The sequence below is a fragment of the Megascapheus bottae genome, chromosome 19 (genome assembly GCF_031878675.1).
Source record: "Megascapheus bottae isolate mThoBot1 chromosome 19, mThoBot2.hap1, whole genome shotgun sequence".
In the NCBI taxonomy this organism is placed as follows: Eukaryota; Metazoa; Chordata; class Mammalia; order Rodentia; family Geomyidae; genus Megascapheus; species Megascapheus bottae.
Window position 1 is genome coordinate 26,923,913 of NC_143527.1, and position 18,185 is coordinate 26,942,097.

General features: G+C 44.0%; 1 protein-coding gene across 10 annotated transcripts in view; it reads right to left on the reverse strand.

Moving 5' to 3' along the window:
• Nucleotides 1-18,185, reverse strand: part of Fhod3 (formin homology 2 domain containing 3) — a 400,155-nt gene that overhangs the window by 193,127 nt on the left and 188,843 nt on the right. The window lies entirely within an intron of this gene.

Sequence of the window (18,185 nt, forward strand, 5' to 3'; positions counted from 1 at the left end):
AGATCACAGTAAAATGAATAGTGTGTAAAAATTGTGAAGGGGCCATTTCTATCTCAGAAGGACCCCAGGACTCACAAAATCCCTGATTCCTCATACAAAGACAGTTCAGAGAGGATCTGAAGATGAATCACAAAAGTTCCCAGGAAAGTCTTGGTTTCCAGTCTCCTCCTAGAGTGGAACAGGCACAAGAGGCATGGAAGCACTGGTGGTTGGGCAGGAGCACAGGGGCGCCCTCTGCTGACTGGTACCTGTGACCACAGCAGCAGTCCCTAAGGTGGTGGTGTATTAAGGATGTTCTCATCCTGGGAGCCCACAGAAGCCACTGCAAGTGGCTCTCTTCCTTTCTTGTAACTTCCAGGGATTCTAGAGCTAGAGGGGAGGAGTTAGAGGAAGAAGGAAGAGGCTCTTAAAGTTTCCCAACATGCAGATCAAAACCAAAGGCTGAATCCTAACGATGTTTCTGTATCTGTCTTGCTTTCCTCCAAAGAAAGCAAGAGGTGATATGGTGGAGAGACTTCCATGAAGGCATGTGAACAGCAAACAGGCAGGCAGCAGGTTTGAGGGGATCCAGAGCAGATGAATGGATGGAAATGAGGTATCTCAACAGGAATGTACAAGAATTAGCAAAAGGATAAGGGAATGCACAGCTGCCATGCCGGGCAGAAGATGCTGCAACATGCCCAAGAAGACTTGAAGAGGAGCCAACCCCTGGGCAAAGCTTCCTGATTTTTAGGCATTCTGAGTGATAGGATATAAGGCTGTCGACAGTGGTAAAGGTGAAGAAGGAGTGTGACAAGCCTCAATCATAAAGATAGTCATTTCGCAGAGATGACAACCTGTTCTTCTGGCTCTGTAGTACATCCTAGGCAACTATGTGAGTATCAGAAAGACTCTTGAAATCCAAGTTAGTGGAAGCTAAGATCTGCAAATGTGACAGGATTCGGGGAAGGAGGGAAGGGAAGAGGAAGGGATAAAGGAATAGATTTACCACAAAACCCAGTAAGAGCAATACAGAGTCAGGGGAGGGTCCTAGCCACCAGTGTTTTGGACAGAAATGACTGAGGAGTAAAATGAGTCACTGTTCAAGGAGAAAAGCAGAGGAGAAACTATGGATCCTCCAGGCCTGGGTGGATTGTGCACAGGGTAAATGATGCTCAACTGGGGATGAAGATGGTGGCTCTTTGCATCATCCATTGTTGAGCTTTTCTCCTGTTAACAAATGGAAAGCAACAAGGCCAAATCTGCAACCCTCTAAACTTGTTTCCCCACGTATAAATTGAGGCCAGCCAGAATGCCTCTCCGGTACTTCTTAGCTCTAACATTCTTTGTCAGCTAAGCCAGCCTCTGGTTTGGACACTGAAAAAGATTGATTATGGCTACAGGCAAGGCCCTTGAGGACTAGTGGATGTTGACCAGGGAAAAGTCTTCTCCAGGCTCTGATCTTCCTGCTATCTCAATCACATAGTTACTTACTACAAGTACCTTGGGATAAAAGAAAGTTGAAGAGAAACCTCAACTCTTGAGAATCAACTCACCATGAATACAAGAGCCCTGTGTTCAGCAGTAGCAGTGAGGACACTGGCTGAAAATGTATAGTATATTACAGGAAGAATAAATATGAAACCCCTTGACCCAATAATTCCACTCCTGTAGCATTTTAGAGAAACTAATAGGGATTCTCAAGGAACAAAAACATATATGCCATTATTATCCACAGTTGCAAAAACTGGACACAAACCAAATGTGTAACTGATAAACTGTAAGAATCACAAAATACAACATTACCCAATAGCAAAAATAGATGAGGGTTACATTATCAGCATAAATCTCAACATTTAGCATATGTTAGCTAGCTTTCCATCACTGTTACAAAATGCCTGAAATGATCAACTTATAAAAAGGTTTATTTTGACTCAGAATTTGAATAATTTAATCCATGACATATTTGTCTATTGCCTTTGGACCTGTATCATAGTGAGGACTGTGTGGCAGAAAAAAAAATGTTGCTCATCTTATGGTGGCCAGGAAGAAAAATCAGAGGTTTGGGGTCCCAACAACTCCTTGAAGGACGCACTTTTCACAGCCTAACTTTCTTCAACATAGGCTCCACCTCTAAACACTGATACAGCTTCCAGTAGATCTATGGCTGGTAGTCACACTTGTAATCCATGGTCCTTTGGGATATATTAAAAGCCAATATCACAAAAATGGCCTATAGACACATGAAGAAATGCTCAACATCTCTGGTCATAAAAGAAATGCAAATCAAAACAACTCTAAGATTCCACCTCACTCCAGTTAGAATGGCCATGATCAAGAAAACTAATAACAACAGATGCTGGAGGGGATGTGGCCAGGAGGGATCACTACTACACTGTTGGTGGGAGTGCAAACTCGTTCAACCACTATGGAAAGCAGTGTGGCAGTTCCTCAAAAGACTAAACATAGACCTACCCTATGACCCAGCAATCCCACTACTTGGCATTTACCTAATCATCTAGAAACAAAGACATACTAAATCCACCAGCACAACAATGTTCATTGCAGCACTATTTACCATAGCAAAGATATGGAACCAACCTAGATGTCCCTCAGTTGATGAGTGGATCAACAAGATGTGGTATTTGTACACAACGGAATTCTATGCTGCTGTCAGAAAGAATGACATCGCCCCATTTGTTAGGAAATGGAAAGACTTAGAAAAAATCATATTAAGTGAAGTAAGCCAGACTCAAAGGAATTTAGGCTCAGTGGTTTCCCTCATTTGTCATAATCAGTAGAAACCTTGGGCTCTCGTAGGAGAGATTTGCAATAGAGCAAAACCTTGATACAAAAGGCCATATAGAGCACTGATGTTTCCCCTTTCAACTTGAGTGTATCACATGATGATGATTTTGATCCATGAGCCCCACACACCCTAGAAACTTGGCCTCTCTCAGGCAGCAGAGGTTCTCAAGGTCAAGAGTGATGTTCTTGGGATCCAGCTGGCTCTTGTAGAATCTGGCTGCAGATCTTCATGGGGACCCCCGTGTCACAAACTCTCTTCAGGTTTTAGGCCACTTTAGTCCCTTTACATCTTTAAAACATGAATGTAAAACATTCCTCAAGCTCTATGTCTCTTTAATTTTCCACATTGGGAAAAAAAAGGAGGGGAAGACAAACTTACTCAGTGAAGGATTTCTCCATCAGCTCTGTAAGGTGGCTAAGGTCCCCAAAACTTGATGACAACTATAGTGGAACTGTATATATGCTAATTTGTTTATTTGGAATAGGGAAGGGAAAGGGGAAAGCAAGATGATTGGGAGGGGGTGGAGGAAGGGAAAGAGGGAAAAAAACATGAGAAGGGATAGCAATGTTCAAGAAGTAATGTACCAGGACTGGAGTTTGGCCTAGTGGTAGAGTGCTTGCCTAGCATGCATGAAGACCCGGGGTCAATTCCTCAGTACCACATACGTAGCAAAAAGCCAGAAGTGGTGCGGTGGCCCAAGTGGTAGAGCTCTAGCCTTGAGAAAGTCCAAGGACAGTGCTCAGGCCCTGAGCTCAAGCCCAGGACTGGCAAAAAAAAAAAAAAAAGAAGAAGAAGAAGAAGTAATATGTACCACTATCTGTAACTGTAACCCCTCCATACATTACCCCAACAAAAAAAATTTTTAAAGAAAGAATTTAAATAAAGGAAACATGGCATCACCTTATGTTTAACACTAACAAGCAGGTCATGTGCCCAAATCTATCATGGGATAGGAACTTTTTCTTAACCCCTCCACCCTGCAGCAGCCTCTTACCTATCAGATATCCAGTCAGACACCCTGCTGCTTAACTAAATCTAGTGAAGCACCATGCAAAGCCAGCATGAGCATCGTCAACCACTATGTCTATTTATAAGACTCCAAGTGAGAAAGCCACCATCTGCCTTCTATAAACTCCCGTTATAGCAAAGGATGATTTGCCTGCGGCCAGAGTCCCCTCCTAAGAGCATAAGCTCCTAGTTGCAATGGGTAACATTCTCACTAGCAAATAGCAATTTATCAGCAGGGTAGTTAGTGTCAAGAAGCAAGATGAACAGGGAAAAACGTATATTCAGCACAGCACATTGGCAAAGAGCAGGTGTGAGAATAGGTATGTCTGCTATGTAAAAGAGCAGAGGCTGTGAATTAAAGTCAACTTTTTCAGGACTCTGAAAGGCCTGGTATAACAAAATGGCCATATCCTCTTTTCTTTTTATCACTGTAAGAAGTCTAATTAATAAAGAAAGTCAGTGACATTTAGCAGTGCATGTGGAACTGGCTTTTGATAAATCCTCAGCAAATAAGATCACTCAATAAACAGAGGATGATGGTGAATTTCTAGTGTTATCTGAGGCTAAAGTGGAAGACACAAGATACTAGCCCAGACTCTTCCTAGTTAGGATACTTGCAACCTTGAGGGTAAGAGAAGAAGCCCATTCCTTAATTGACCTCAGGATCTCTGTGACCTTTGCACAAGAAAAAAATACAGTAACAGAGAAGTTAACTGTTTGCCTGTGTACCAGCCATCTCTGATCACAGAGGCAGAGCACTCAGTTTCCAGCAAACTATTGCATATACCAAGACCCAGGCTAACGATTTCAGGTTCTCATTAGGTAGTATGACAGACCGAATGGAACAAGCCAAGGACACAAAAGACTCAACTGTCCATGTAGGATCCTATTCAGATCATGAGAGTCTCTTTCCATCTAAGATTCTGACTCTAAGATTCTTGTCCTTGCCCAAAGTTTCTTCTCCCCTTAGCCATCTCCTGGACAGGATTTCATGACTGGAGGATCCTTCTAAGAAGCTTCTAGCTCGGAGCAGGGCACAGAACGTCTGGGTACAAATAAGATTGAGAGTGCGGTCTTCAAGAAGGACAGCACCTTGTCAGGGGAAAGCAGTAATGTCCCCTCTAAGATCTGGGAAGGTCACATGCAGACCGAGAGGCCATTGAGGACAGGTTCTCAGAAAAGGCATCATAGAAAGGATGACAGGAGGGGCAGAAAGGCATCCTGCAGTAGGCTAACGCAGTGAAAGGCTGAGCAGGTACAAAGCAAAGAGATCAAGCATATGGCAGATTCTCATCTTTCCGGGTGTCTCAACATTCTGCACACCCAAACAGAGCTGGCATGGAGGCTATCCTGCCACATCATATATAAATATCTTCTCCCATTCACTGCCCAGCTAACAAACAAGCCCCACAACTGGCTTCTATCCTATGGCCATATTGTGCTCTGAATGGTAACTCTCAGGATCCAAACCTATACTGTACACAATTTCAATAAGGGAAACCAGAGGAGGGGGGACAAAATAGTGGGCTTGGAAGCTCCTCTATGCCCACCACCAAAACAATTGCTCCCTCTAGCATCCTGCACCCAATGCAGCACTGGCTTCCAATGGAAGTCTGCAAGTACAAAGGCAGGAAGAACTAGTTGCTTGACTAGAGAAGCTCAGGTATGACAACCGGTTACGCTGCTGCCATCTCCCATTGCTCTGGCAGTGAGAACACACTCACCAAGGCACTTGGGAAACCTTTAAATTAATGTTCTTTTAGAAGAAATGAGGATTGTTTCTCAGTGAGATTATTTCTCACTTTGAGAAGGCAGTTTTGACAATGTAAGCCTCTTTCCTTTGGCTTAGTGAACATAATGACAGCAGTCTGGCTTTCAAATTGATACTTGCTTCAGGTATTGCTCCGTAGAGGACATAAGCAGGGAACACGTTAGTACAGTCGGCCCAGGATCTCCCCACCACCCTTTTAGGAAAGGACATTGGGCCATTGCTGGCTGAGCCACACATCTCCATGCAGGTTCATGGAGTAACAGGGACCTGTCAAAATGGGGGCAGGAGGAATCTGACCATGCTTACTAGGACTCGAAGGCAAAAAGAAATGTACAACATATAGAAATCCATTGGGCCCAAACACTTTTCACACTGAGACTTCAACTGATTGTATATTTTTATGATCCACATGGAATTTAGAACGAAACCACAACTCTACATTTGCTTTATTTTCAAGCCTGATAATGACAAGAAATCTTTAGACTGTTCACTGCCTACATGAGAATGAATATTTGACCCAAGTACCATGTTGCATGCTTTAAGAAATTCCCCTGAAACTTGATACAGTAAGCTGATTCTTCTCCTCCTCCCCCCAAAAGAAAAGCCAAATCATAAAGGCAAACATCTTGAATGACTAAGCAAAGAATACATAAAAAGCCATTTCCTATGCCTTCAAAATGGATGATATAAGACTACTTAAAATTTATCGACTGCCTTGAAAGCATAATGCTGATATAAGCAAACTTGAGACTAGGAAAAAAAAGGATGACTTCAGGATTTTCAACCCTGGCTTAACTTAATCCAGTGTTCCTGTATGTATCCATCCTTCCTAAATGACTCCTATCCTAAGACATTGCCAAGTTCCTTGTGGTAAAAGGCCTCTACCAGGGCCCTCTTGTCTCTACAGCAACTGTCAGCATGGGCTATGTGCTGAATGAGGGAACAAAAGAGAGATAGATGAGGCAAAACCAACTCTGGAGGATAGTAAATATTGTTCCAGCTCCTGTGTCTCTCTTCACAGGCAAGCACATGCCAAATTTCAGTCCAATCTTTCCACGGTTGCTATGTCCTCACATGACACTGGCATAGTAGATTTTAAATGCTCTCTTTGAATCATTTGTCTGTAATAGAGGGTCCTTTATTGAATGGTCATGGGTGTTAGTAGCAGTTTAGAGGCTCAAAAAGCCACCATGTGGCTGGGTCTGGTGGCTCACTCCTGTAATCCTAACTACTCAGGAGGCTGAGATATGAGGATTAAGGTTCAAAGTCAGCCTGGGCACAAAAGAACCTGAAACTCTTATCTCCAATTAACCTCTAGAAAACAGGAAGTGGGGCTAAGTGGTAGCCTTGCTGAGGAGCTCAGGGACAGCACCCAGGCACAGGGGTAGGGCAGAGCTGAAGAGCTTAGGGATACTGCCCAGGCCCTGAGTTCAAGCCTCAAGACCCACAAAAAAAAAGGCAAAAAAAAAAGAAAACCCACATGATTTTCATATGGCAACGAGTCCTCCCCTGTCTCTGCGAGAGGATTGTGCATGAGGTAGCAGAAGGAATGAGGGGAATGCAGCTCATGTGAATGTTATGTGTTTGTCCATGAAGCCCAAGACAAAAACGAAAATTGCTGCTCTCACGAAACCTTCCCTTCTTCCCCCACATAAGACCTCTGCCTCCTCTGAGGTTGCACAGTATTTTCTACCAATTTTAGCAAGCCCAGATGACTTTGAATCATGATTATTTACATGTAACCGTATTCCTTTCCTAATTCTGTATAACAAATTGCCCCAAACATAGCAGCTTAAAACAACACTCATATCAGGGATCCAGGCTCAGCTTTAACCAAGTCCCCTCTGCTCAAGTCTCTGAGAAGGATGCAATGTGGTTGCATCCTTGGGTTGCAGGCCTATGGCTGTTGCTGGGGGCTATGATCCCCCCCACACATTTGAGGCTTGGGGGTCCTCTTCCAGGCTCCTGTGGTTGTTGGCAGAATTCATTTCCTTGAGCTGTAGAATTCATGGTAGCTTACTTCTTCAAGGTCAGTAGCAGAGAGTCTGATTTCTGGGTCATCTTTTAAAGAGGTTCATCTGTTGAGGACCATCTTATCTTGGATAATCTTCCCCCTTTTAGTTAACCAACAGCTTGGGTACCTGAATTATATTTGCAAAGTCCTCTCACCCTTTGACATGTAACATAACTTAATCATGGTTCCACTATAGTCACCTAGCCATCACATTCACAGGTCTTGCCTGCACTCAGGAGGAGAGGGTTAAGGGGCAAAGGGAAGGAATCTCCTAGGCCATTTTGAAACTCGACTCCACAGTGCTTACATCATTTTCCCTATTACATTCAAAGCTCACTCTCCTTAGCACTCAGTACCATTGATGAATGGGCAAATCCAGTGTTCAACCCTAAAGAGACTGAGTCTGATTTAAAGCAGTCAAATAATACTCACTAATGACTCAATGAACCAGTCTGCCAATCTGTATTAAGGTGTCCAACTACTGAAAAATTGGAAGGCACAGTAGATTCTTTTTTAACGAAGCCTGGGATTTAGGAGAGGTCAGTGTTTATGAAACCTTCCAGTTAAGATGAGAAGCTTGGGAAAGACAGAAAGAGAAATCTAAAACTACTTGGATCATGTTAGGAGTATGGGTAGATACAAGGACAGACAAGAAAGCAGCCAAGTGAGGATAGCCTTGCCTGTGGGTACTCTCCTCATGTGTACCAACCAACTCTCAGGCTTGCCTTGTTTCAAGGGCCAGTGGTTTTTTGGTCCTCAGGCTCCTAAGATGATAAAATCCCCTACTGTTTCCTGTGCTGCTGGCCTTACCAAGTAGATAGGAATTCCTGTATAGAAACCATACGAAGCAGGGACAGGTGGCTCATACCTGTAATCCTAGCTACCCAAGAGCTAAGATCTAAGGATTGCAACTTCAAGCCAACCTGGGCAGAAAAGTCTGTGAGAGTCTTATCTCTAATTAACTACCAAAAAGAGCCAGAAGTAGAGCTGTGGCTCAAGTACTAGAGGGCTAGACTTTGAGCTCTTGTACTCAGCACTTTGGAAGGTCCTGGGTTCATCTCTCAGGAAAGGTCGAGGGGAGAGGAAGAGAGAGAAAAAGACGGAGGGAGGGAGGGAGGGAGGGAGGGAGGGAGAGAGGAAATGAGAGAGAAAGGGAGAAGAGGAGAGAGAGCGCTTACTGTCTTCTATCCCTTTGAAATTGTATATATCTAGGTCCCCAGTCAATTACATGGCTGAGCTCCATATCATTTAAGCAGATTGTTAAGGCAAGAGCAGGACACTATATGCCTAGTAATAGTCTAGCGAGTCTACAGTTATTGAGGCAGCTCAAGAAAAGGAAGAGGTAAAAAATAAAATCTCTGCTCTCATCTCTTCTATTTTTCATGGTCAACTTTGCATCACAGAACTTCAGAGGTAGGAAGGACCTACTGAAAGATCACCCCCAGTACCTGAACCCCCAAGCCTAGCAGCTCTCATAGGAGACATCCTCCCTGCTCCTGGCTATTTCCAGTGCAAAGTGGTATGCTCTGGGACTGAAAAAGAACTTTACTTACCCCACACCTGTTTGAAATCAACTCAACTAATGTTTCGAAAATGCTTTTTGTACTGTAAAATAATCAAATACCATATACTGTATTCCTTCCTGCCTGCCTGCCTGCCTGCCCTCCCCACCTCGAGAGCTGCTGACAGACATCTCTAATCAGCTGTGGCGCTCTTTCCTGCTGATGCTGGATGTGGCTTCAGAATCCTCAACAGACTGCTCCAGCAAGGCACCACTGATCAGTTTATGTTGGCAAGAGAAGTCAACTAATTTTCCAACTCTGTTCTGCAGTTAAAAACCACTCTTCTACAACATCTACTCACTGCTCTTAACCCATCTTTTAAAACAACTATTTTGCCCTTTCCTCCAAAAACAACTCCTTACTTAAATATCTAAACCTATCGCCTGCTTAAACCTTTGTGGGCTCAAGCCCAGCCCCAAGCTGGGGATTTCCTGGGAAGGAAAGGAGTAGACATATAATTCCAGGGTAGCCAACAGCAATGGTAGGCCTCACTCTTCAGCTTACAAGGCACAGAGTACACTCTCCCCATGTGACCGGGCACCAGAAAGGAGTAGAGCCAACCCAGGTTCTGGGTAATTAGGAGAGTTCAGCTTTAAGGATCTGGAGATAGGCAAGAGTAGGATGAAGGAATCAAGAGATAATGAGAGATAATAAGCATACTGGAAATCAAATAAAATGAAAACCCACCAAACCACATATGACTCTTCATCATCTATCCAATGCCTCCCCATCCCATGCCTTCTACTTGGGCACTCATGGTTCTTGACACAATCACTCAGTGAGCCACAAAGGTTTAAGCAGGAGATAGATTTAGATCTGAGTCACTCTCACTGAACAAAACCAGCACTGAGTTACATACATGACTCTCACTCATTCTCTTCTCTCATTTAGTCAAGGTTTTCACCAAGTAGCTCTTGGATATCTATGAGACACTCAGATGGTCTGGGACTACAAAGGCTGTTTGTACAGTACTGTTTCTACCACCAAGAAATTAATGTTCCATCTGCTGTTTCAGAAGCAGGCAAACAGCTCCTTATCATATAAAATAGGTTATCTATATTTGTATGTATTTTATCTCCAGAAATCATGTCATTTAAAACCAATATGTATGTTATCCCCAAATTGTCAAATAGAAAAGTCACTCATTTGCACCCAGTTTGATACATAACAAAAACAAATCAAATTGGGATGGAGGATTTCAGAGACAAGATTTGTTGAACTGAAGATTCCAATTACCAAATTCTGGCTCCTTCAAATTAACAGCACAAATCTGAGGCTTCCTACTTCCACTTTAAGAATACCCATTTCCGTTTCCTGAAGACATTCTATCATTCATCTATTCCTTCCATTCTTTTGGGCTGTTTTTCCCCCTGAATTTCAGAATGGGTTTGTCACAAAGATAGAACCTAATAGACAAGTAGCCAAATGTTGTGAGAGAAGTTAGCTCAGGGTCTTTAATCCGTGAGAATTTATTAGCAGTAAGGAAATAAATTTGGTAAGATCAGGGCAAAATACTAAGAGTCAACCAAGATCTATTGAATATTCTAGTATCTGAGCCCCACCACGGAGACTGAGCAGAATATAAAGAATGATGTGTGCAATGGGAGAGGAGGGTGAGCAAGAGGCTCCCAGGCTAAAGAAGAGAACAGAACCCTTCCTGACCTGAAGGTCAGGTAGGTGGTGGTCCACAGTGACCTGGAAAGATGCTCAGGCAGGACCTGGGTGAGCTCTTATCCAGGGAAGGGGTCAGGATTTCATCATGAGGATAAGAGGAACCACTGGAAGATCTGTGCCAAGGACTGAGGAGAACAGACAGGTTAGTTCATGTTACCAGGGACAAAATGAGCCAAAGGGCAGGTAAGCATGAGTGCAGAGGGAAGAGTTAGAGATCTGGGAGAAGATGTTTCAAGAAACAAAAACTGTCCTCAAGTCAAAACCCCTAACTGGATTAGAAAGAGATGCAAGGTGGCTGGGAGTTTGGCCTAGTGGTAGAGTGCCTGCCTAGCATGCACAAACACCTGGGAGGGTTTGATTCCTCGGTACCACATACGTAGAAAAAAGCCAGAAGTGGTGCTGGGGCTCAAGTGGTAGAGTTCTAGCCTTGAGAAAATCCAAGGACAGTGCTCAGGCCCTGAGCTCAAGTCCAAGACTGGCAGAAAGAAAGAAAAAGAAAGAGAGAGAGAGAGAGAGAGAGAGAGAGAGAGAGAGAGAGAGAGAGAGAGAGAGAGAGAGAGAGAGAAAAGAAGGAAAAGAAAGAAAGGAAGGAAGGAAGGAAGGAAGGAAGGAAGGAAGGAAGAAAGATGGATGCAAGGTCTTGAAAATGAAGGTGTTGAGAATGCTACATAGATGGCATGTCATTTCAGAGGGGAAAGGGTGTGAGCTCTCCTCCCCAAGATGGTGGGCTTGAATGTGAGATAGATGTGCTCTGTGCTGAGATGAGGGACTGTGCCGGGGCCAACCGGCAGCAAACCAGGGTTCGCAGATTGGGGTTCCTGAAATAGGGGACAAGGACTAGGAAGAAAAAGAAGAGAGACAGACACACCGGGTCCGGGATGTCCGCAGTCCAGGCAAAGACTGCCGAGACTGCCGCGTTTATTTTCCACTCCCCCTTCTTCCCTCCTCCCCTCCCAGGGAACCTCCAGGTGTTACATTCATATGGTAATTCTCAGGTCATTTACATAGAATAGGGCCAGAAAGCAATAAGACAATATAGCCATCCTCTGATGCAAGTCAAGGTACACTTTGATTCCACTCTGGCTCCCAACATGTCCCCCGTTTTTTATTTTAAAAGAAACACAAGTGCAATTTTTACTCTTTTCTATACCCCTAATTATCCTGTCACATTTTCCAAAAATGACTTTGGTCCCTTGGTCCAATGGGGATTTGATGGGCGGAGATTCAACTTCCGTGACTTCTTCAAGCTGACTCAGGGGCGCCGTCTCCACGCTTGACCAGGGACCTTAAGAAGCCCAGCCTGTTTTATCAAGGGGTTGCAAGGATTAGACACCAGGAACAACAATCTACTCCAAACTAGAAATCATACTTGACATTCAACAACTGCACAAACCATCCTTGGCCACAACAGTGCAGCCTACCTAGCACCCATTTGCAAAGGCTTTTTCTTGATTGTCTGGGGAACTAAATTTCTGCAACCTTAACAATGCTTCAGTTGTCAGATCTAAACAGATTAATAGAGACACAAGCCTCAGATCCACAAACTTTTCCTGAATTTGTGGCTGGTGTCAAAAATAAAAAATAAAAATTTTACTCAATTAGGACTTTAAACTACCCGCTATCACAGAAGATTGACAAGTTCCTGCCCAGTTATGAAAGGCACGGGCATTAGTAAGGCATGCTTACAAACTATTCTATGACCTCCGGGCTCTGATTAATTTGAATGGCCAAGCACAAGTGACTCTAAGATCTGACACCATCTCTGCCATCCAAGCAGAGGCTTTCTTGTCCCAGTAGTGTCTCTCCACACAGGGATAAACATCCCATTGGCATTTCACTTTGTTGATTGCTGGATTTGAACTCAGGGTCTGGGCGCTGTCTCTCAGCTCTCCAGCTCAAGGCTAGCACCCTGCCACTGTGAGTCCCGAGCTTGGTGCTTGAGTGCTTCCCCCCAGCTTTTCAGCTCAGAGCTAGCACTCTGCCACTTCGAGCTCCAAAGCAACTCTGTCCCAGCATCCTGCTGGCAGATTAGACACCACAGTCTCACAGGGACTTTGCTTTGCCTGGGCAGGCTCAAAACTGTGGCTTTCAGATCAATGAGTCCTACAAAAGGCCACTTTACTCCAATTAGAAGCAACAAGGTGGTCAATACAGAAATAGTCTCTAAGCATGAGCTTACCTAGAACCTGGTAAAAGCCAAAGTTACATCTGAATAAGGATTGCTGTCCTTCTCCATGGGCTAGCTGGAAGTTGCTATAAGGTAACTTACAAGAGCAAGCTGAAATAGCAATTAAGCAATTACTTTGGTAATCCTAATTTTCCTTTTTTCTCTTTCTTTAAACATTTAAGACAACTTCACTTTCAAATATTGTTTAGAAACCCATTTCCAATGTTCTTAATAACTTTTACTGATACTGGCTTAAACAATTAACACCTTAGCCTTTATTTGCAATTGAAAAACCTTTAAGGGCACAAAGAACTCCTTCTGCCTTCAGGCCCCCTAAGGCTCAAGGCACTGTGGAGAGAGCTAATGGATTATTAAAACATCAAATTGCTAAAATACAGAAAGGAGAGTCATATCCCGCTACCCCTGTGAATATACTTAATCATGCTTTATTTGTTTTAAATTTTTTGAATTTGGATTCAAATAATTTATCTGCTGCTCAGCGATTCTGGGAAAAAAGAGCGCAGCGTCCTTTTGCCTTAGTAAAATGGAAGGATCCCCTAACTGGTGCTTGGCATGGACCTGATCCTGTTCTAACCTGGGGTCGAGGGCATGTATGTGTTTTTTCACAAGGAGAAAATGACGCCCGCTGGCTGCCTGAACGCTGCGTTCGGATCGTGGAGAGTGACAGTGGCCATCCAAGCAGCGACTCACTGGGCCTACACCCCCAACCCACCAGTGGTGCATCCTGCGATGTGGGAAGGACCTGAGTTATTTGTGCATGTCAATCGGGACTGCTACTGATCCACTTGTTCCACACATTCATATGAGCTGTGTTTCTCCTCCTTTTACTATTATGTAGGGACCTTTTAACATATTTATTGACTCTACACAATTTAATATGTGACATTATTTTGTCTTTACCAGCCCTCTTCTTAATAACCTTTTTTGTAAAAGATGCCCAGGTGAAAAGCAAAGGCCTCCGGAGGTAAGTATCGGCCGACCCCCTGTATGTCTGTGTTTTGTTTTGTTTTGTTTTGTTCTGTTCTGTTTTATTTTTATAATACAGAGGCCTGGGTGGTCAAGGGACGCCTTGACCCACCCCCCCCCCCCTTCTGAGTTTCTTGTCAGGGCATACCTGAGAGTACATTCATCTGAGCTCATGTTTTTGAGTTAAGTGTATCTGATTGAGTTCAATTTTCTTGTTATATGTCGATGTCTGATTCTGTTTAAAAGTCTCCACTTCTCTGTCTTGTTCATGTTATAGTTTTCCTTGGGTATTTTTTGTTGTTGTTTTGTCCAGTTTTGTCTTTAAAATTGGTACCAGTTCTAAATATGGATCCTTATGGTTTTTCTGTGCATACTCAAGCACATCCTTGTTATCTATTTGAATATTTCTGGGAAGTAAAAAGTTTTGACTCCACTGCGGCCTAGTATGGCCCCTCCCAATTGGCTGCAGCTGAGGTGAGCAGAGGCCAGACAAAACAGCTGCAGTCTTCCTTCTAGTTTCCTTTTTCCTACAACCTGCCGAAGTGACAGTCTGGAGACAGTTGGTGGCAAGACACAAACTTCAGTCTTAAATTTTAGCTAGTCGCTTTGTTAAAAAGCTTTGTTTTAAAACTTGGTTGTCACCCACAAGAATAAGATTAGCAAAAAACCCTCATGATACTAAAATTTCTGGAAAATGAACGGCCGATATTAATTTTGCGCGCTTTAAGATCTTTGAGTATGAATGTGTGTACGAATGGGTGTGAGTGAACATGTTCAAGGTTAAATTGTCAGCATGCTGTATAAAACAATGGTTGAGCTCATTTGAAACACAAAAGCAATTGGGTAAATCTAAGTCTAAAATTCAAGAAAATTAGTAGGTTTGAATGTTTCCTATGTCTCAAAGGATTATTGCATTGTCTTAAAGAAAAACTGGTAAATATTTTTCTAGATCCTGAAATCTGCATTTTATTGCAAGGCATACAGCTGTTTACATTGTAAACATTGTATCCTGTTTAGCACAGAGGTATTAGGGAATTTGGGATTTATTACTTTAAGTTAAAGTTTGGAAACATGTATTAGAGATTTAAATGTAAAATTGTTCATTAACGTCAGAAATTTTGCCTGTCTGTCTTTTCTTGCAAATCTGATGGTAAAATGTGGATAATGTGATTAGTATTTTAAAGGAATGTTTAAAGGTTTATCTCCATGCTATTGGGTGTATTTAAAAAAAAAAAAAAAAAAAAGAGACGAAACTAAGTCCAGACTTAGACTTTTGGTGCACTGATGTCTATAGTTCTTGCATTAGGGAAAAACTGTTATTTGAGTTTAAACTGTTGTTGGAGTTTAAGACAGTAATCTAAACTGCAAAAAAAAAAAAAAAAAGCCCTTTTCTAAAAGGCAAGAGGAATGACTTGAGCCCTAGGGGGCCTGAAGGCAGAAGGAGTTCTTTGTGCCCTTAAAGGTTTTTCAATTGCAAATAAAGGCTAAGGTGTTGATTGTTTAAGCCAGTATCAGCAAAAGTTTTTAAGAACATTGGAAATGGGTTTCTAAACAATATTTAAAAGTAAAGTTGTCCTAAAGCTTTGTTTCTAAAAAAGAAACAAGGAAAATTAGGACTATCAAAATGGTTGCTTAATTGCTATTTCAGCTTACTCTTGTAAGTTACTTTATAGCAATCTCCAGAAGGCCCATGGAGAAGGACAGCAGATCCTCATTCAGATGTAAGTTTGGCCCTCACCAAGTTCCAGGTAAGATCATGCTTAGAGACTATTTCTGTATTGACCACCTTGTTGCTTCTAATTGGAGTAAAGTGGCCTTTTGTAGGACTCATTGATCTGAAAGCCACAGTTTTGAGCCTGCCCAGGCAAAGCAAAGTCCCTGTGAGACTGTGGTGTCTAATCTGCCAGCAGGATGCTGGGACAGAGTTGCTTTGGAGCTCGAAGTGGCAGAGTGCTAGCTCTGAGCTGAAAAGCTGGGGGGAAGCACTCAAGCACCAAGCTCGGGACTCACAGTGGCAGGGCGCTAGCCTTGAGCTGGAGAGCTGAGAGACAGCGCCCAGACCCTGAGTTCAAATCCAGCAATCAACAAAGTGAAATGCCAATGGGATGTTTATCCCTGTGTGGAGAGACACTACTGGAACAGGAAAGCCTCTGCTTGGATGGCAGAGATGGTGTCAGATCTTAGAGTCACTTGTGCTTGGCCATTCAAATTAATCAGAGCCCGGAGGTCATAGAATAGTTTGTAAGCATGCCTTACTAATGCCCGTGCCTTTCATAACTGGGCAGGAACTTGTCAATCTTCTGTGATAGTGGGTAGTTTTAAGTCCTAATTGAGCGAATTTTTTATTTTTGACACCAGCCACAAATTCAGGAAAAGTTTGTGGATCTGAGGCTTGTGTCTCTATTAATCTGTTTAGATCTGACAACTGAAGCATTGTTAAGGTTGCAGAAATTTAGTTCCCCAGACAATCAAGAAAAAGCCTTTGCAAATGGGTGCTAGGTAGGCTGCGCTGTTGTGGCCAAGGATGGTTTGTGCAGTTGTTGAATGTCAAGTATGATTTCTAGTTTGGAGTAGATTGTTGTTCCTGGTGTCTAGTCCTTGCAACCCCTTGATAAAACAGGCTGGGCTTCTTAAGGTCCCTGGTCAAGCGTGGAGACGGCGCCCCTGAGTCAGCTTGAAGAAGTCACGGAAGTTGAATCTCCGCCCATCAAATCCCCATTGGACCAAGGGACCAAAGTCATTTTTGGAAAATGTGACAGGATAATTAGGGGTATAGAAAAGAGTAAAAATTGCACTTGTGTTTCTTTTAAAATAAAAAACGGGGGACATGTTGGGAGCCAGAGTGGAATCAAAGTGTACCTTGACTTGCATCAGAGGATGGCTATATTGTCTTATTGCTTTCTGGCCCTATTCTATGTAAATGACCTGAGAATTACCATATGAATGTAACACCTGGAGGTTCCCTGGGAGGGGAGGAGGGAAGAAGGGGGAGTGGAAAATAAACGCGGCAGTCTCGGCAGTCTTTGCCTGGACTGCAGACATCCCGGACCCGGTGTGTCTGTCTCTCTTCTTTTTCTTCCTAGTCCTTGTCCCCTATTTCAGGAACCCCAATCTGCGAACCCTGGTTTGCTGCCGGTTGGCCCCGGCAAGGTCCGACTGGAAGAAATGACTTCTTCCCTTGGCTCTCTTCACCCGGCACCCTGGAAATCCCGGCCCAGCATCTGTGACCCTGGCAACTGGCCTGCCTGGGGGCACTTGGAAGTCCCCAGTGAGGTATTTCCCATCCTCTGAGATCACATCCACTTCCGCCATGCCTATACCCCTTCCCCTATATAATCTCTCACTTCTGGCCCTAAGCCCTCTTGCTCGCCCGATTCCATCTTGGGCGGCAGGGTCTGCTCTTTTCACACACAATAAACCCTCTTCTCCTGAACTGTGTGGACTTTCCTTTCGACAGACCTTATAGAAATGAGCTCAGGGAGAGTCTCATTGCTTATGACCCAGTGTGGGGCTTGCGTAAAGCAGGAGGAGCTGATACTCAGGAGCCGGTGCTCAGCTTGGGTCCTGGCCGTTGAGTGAAGGAGAAGAGGGACCATCTGTGCTGTGCATGCACAGCCACACGCATCACCCTGTTTCATTGGTGCTGCAGCAGAGGGATGGCCCCTAAGCCCTAAGGCATGGCAGTGTGGAGGGTCAAAGGAAGCACAAGGAGGAGGACTCCATTCCTGTCTCCACAGTGTGGAAAGGGAGCTTGCCTATGGTCCTGGGTGCTGGGCATGCAGGCTGCCCTCTCACTGCCTCCATGCAAGAGGCCCCTCCAGTGTCACAACAGCTGTTCCTGTCCATGGACAAGTCGGAGGCTCTCCATCCAGTCACCACACCAGGCAACGATGAGCTTTGGCCTAAGACCTTTCTTCGAGTTACAACCCCTGACAAAGAAGAAATAGAGGCAGGAAAGAAAACCAGCAAGAAGCCAGGAGCTGTGTGTCCAGGGAGGAGTCCAGGGGAGATGAAGGCAGCTTGGGTGTGGTTGGTCAAGGCAGGACACAATGTCTGGGATGGCCTGAGCTGCCCATCTGGCGCCACAGCCTTTTTCTCAGCCACGCCTAATGAACAACCACGCACCGAGCAAGTGCCAGCAGCTGTGCTCCCACACTGGGGCATGCTGCAGCCAGGCCTCAACTTTCATGGCTGCAGGGGCACTGAGAGCAGCC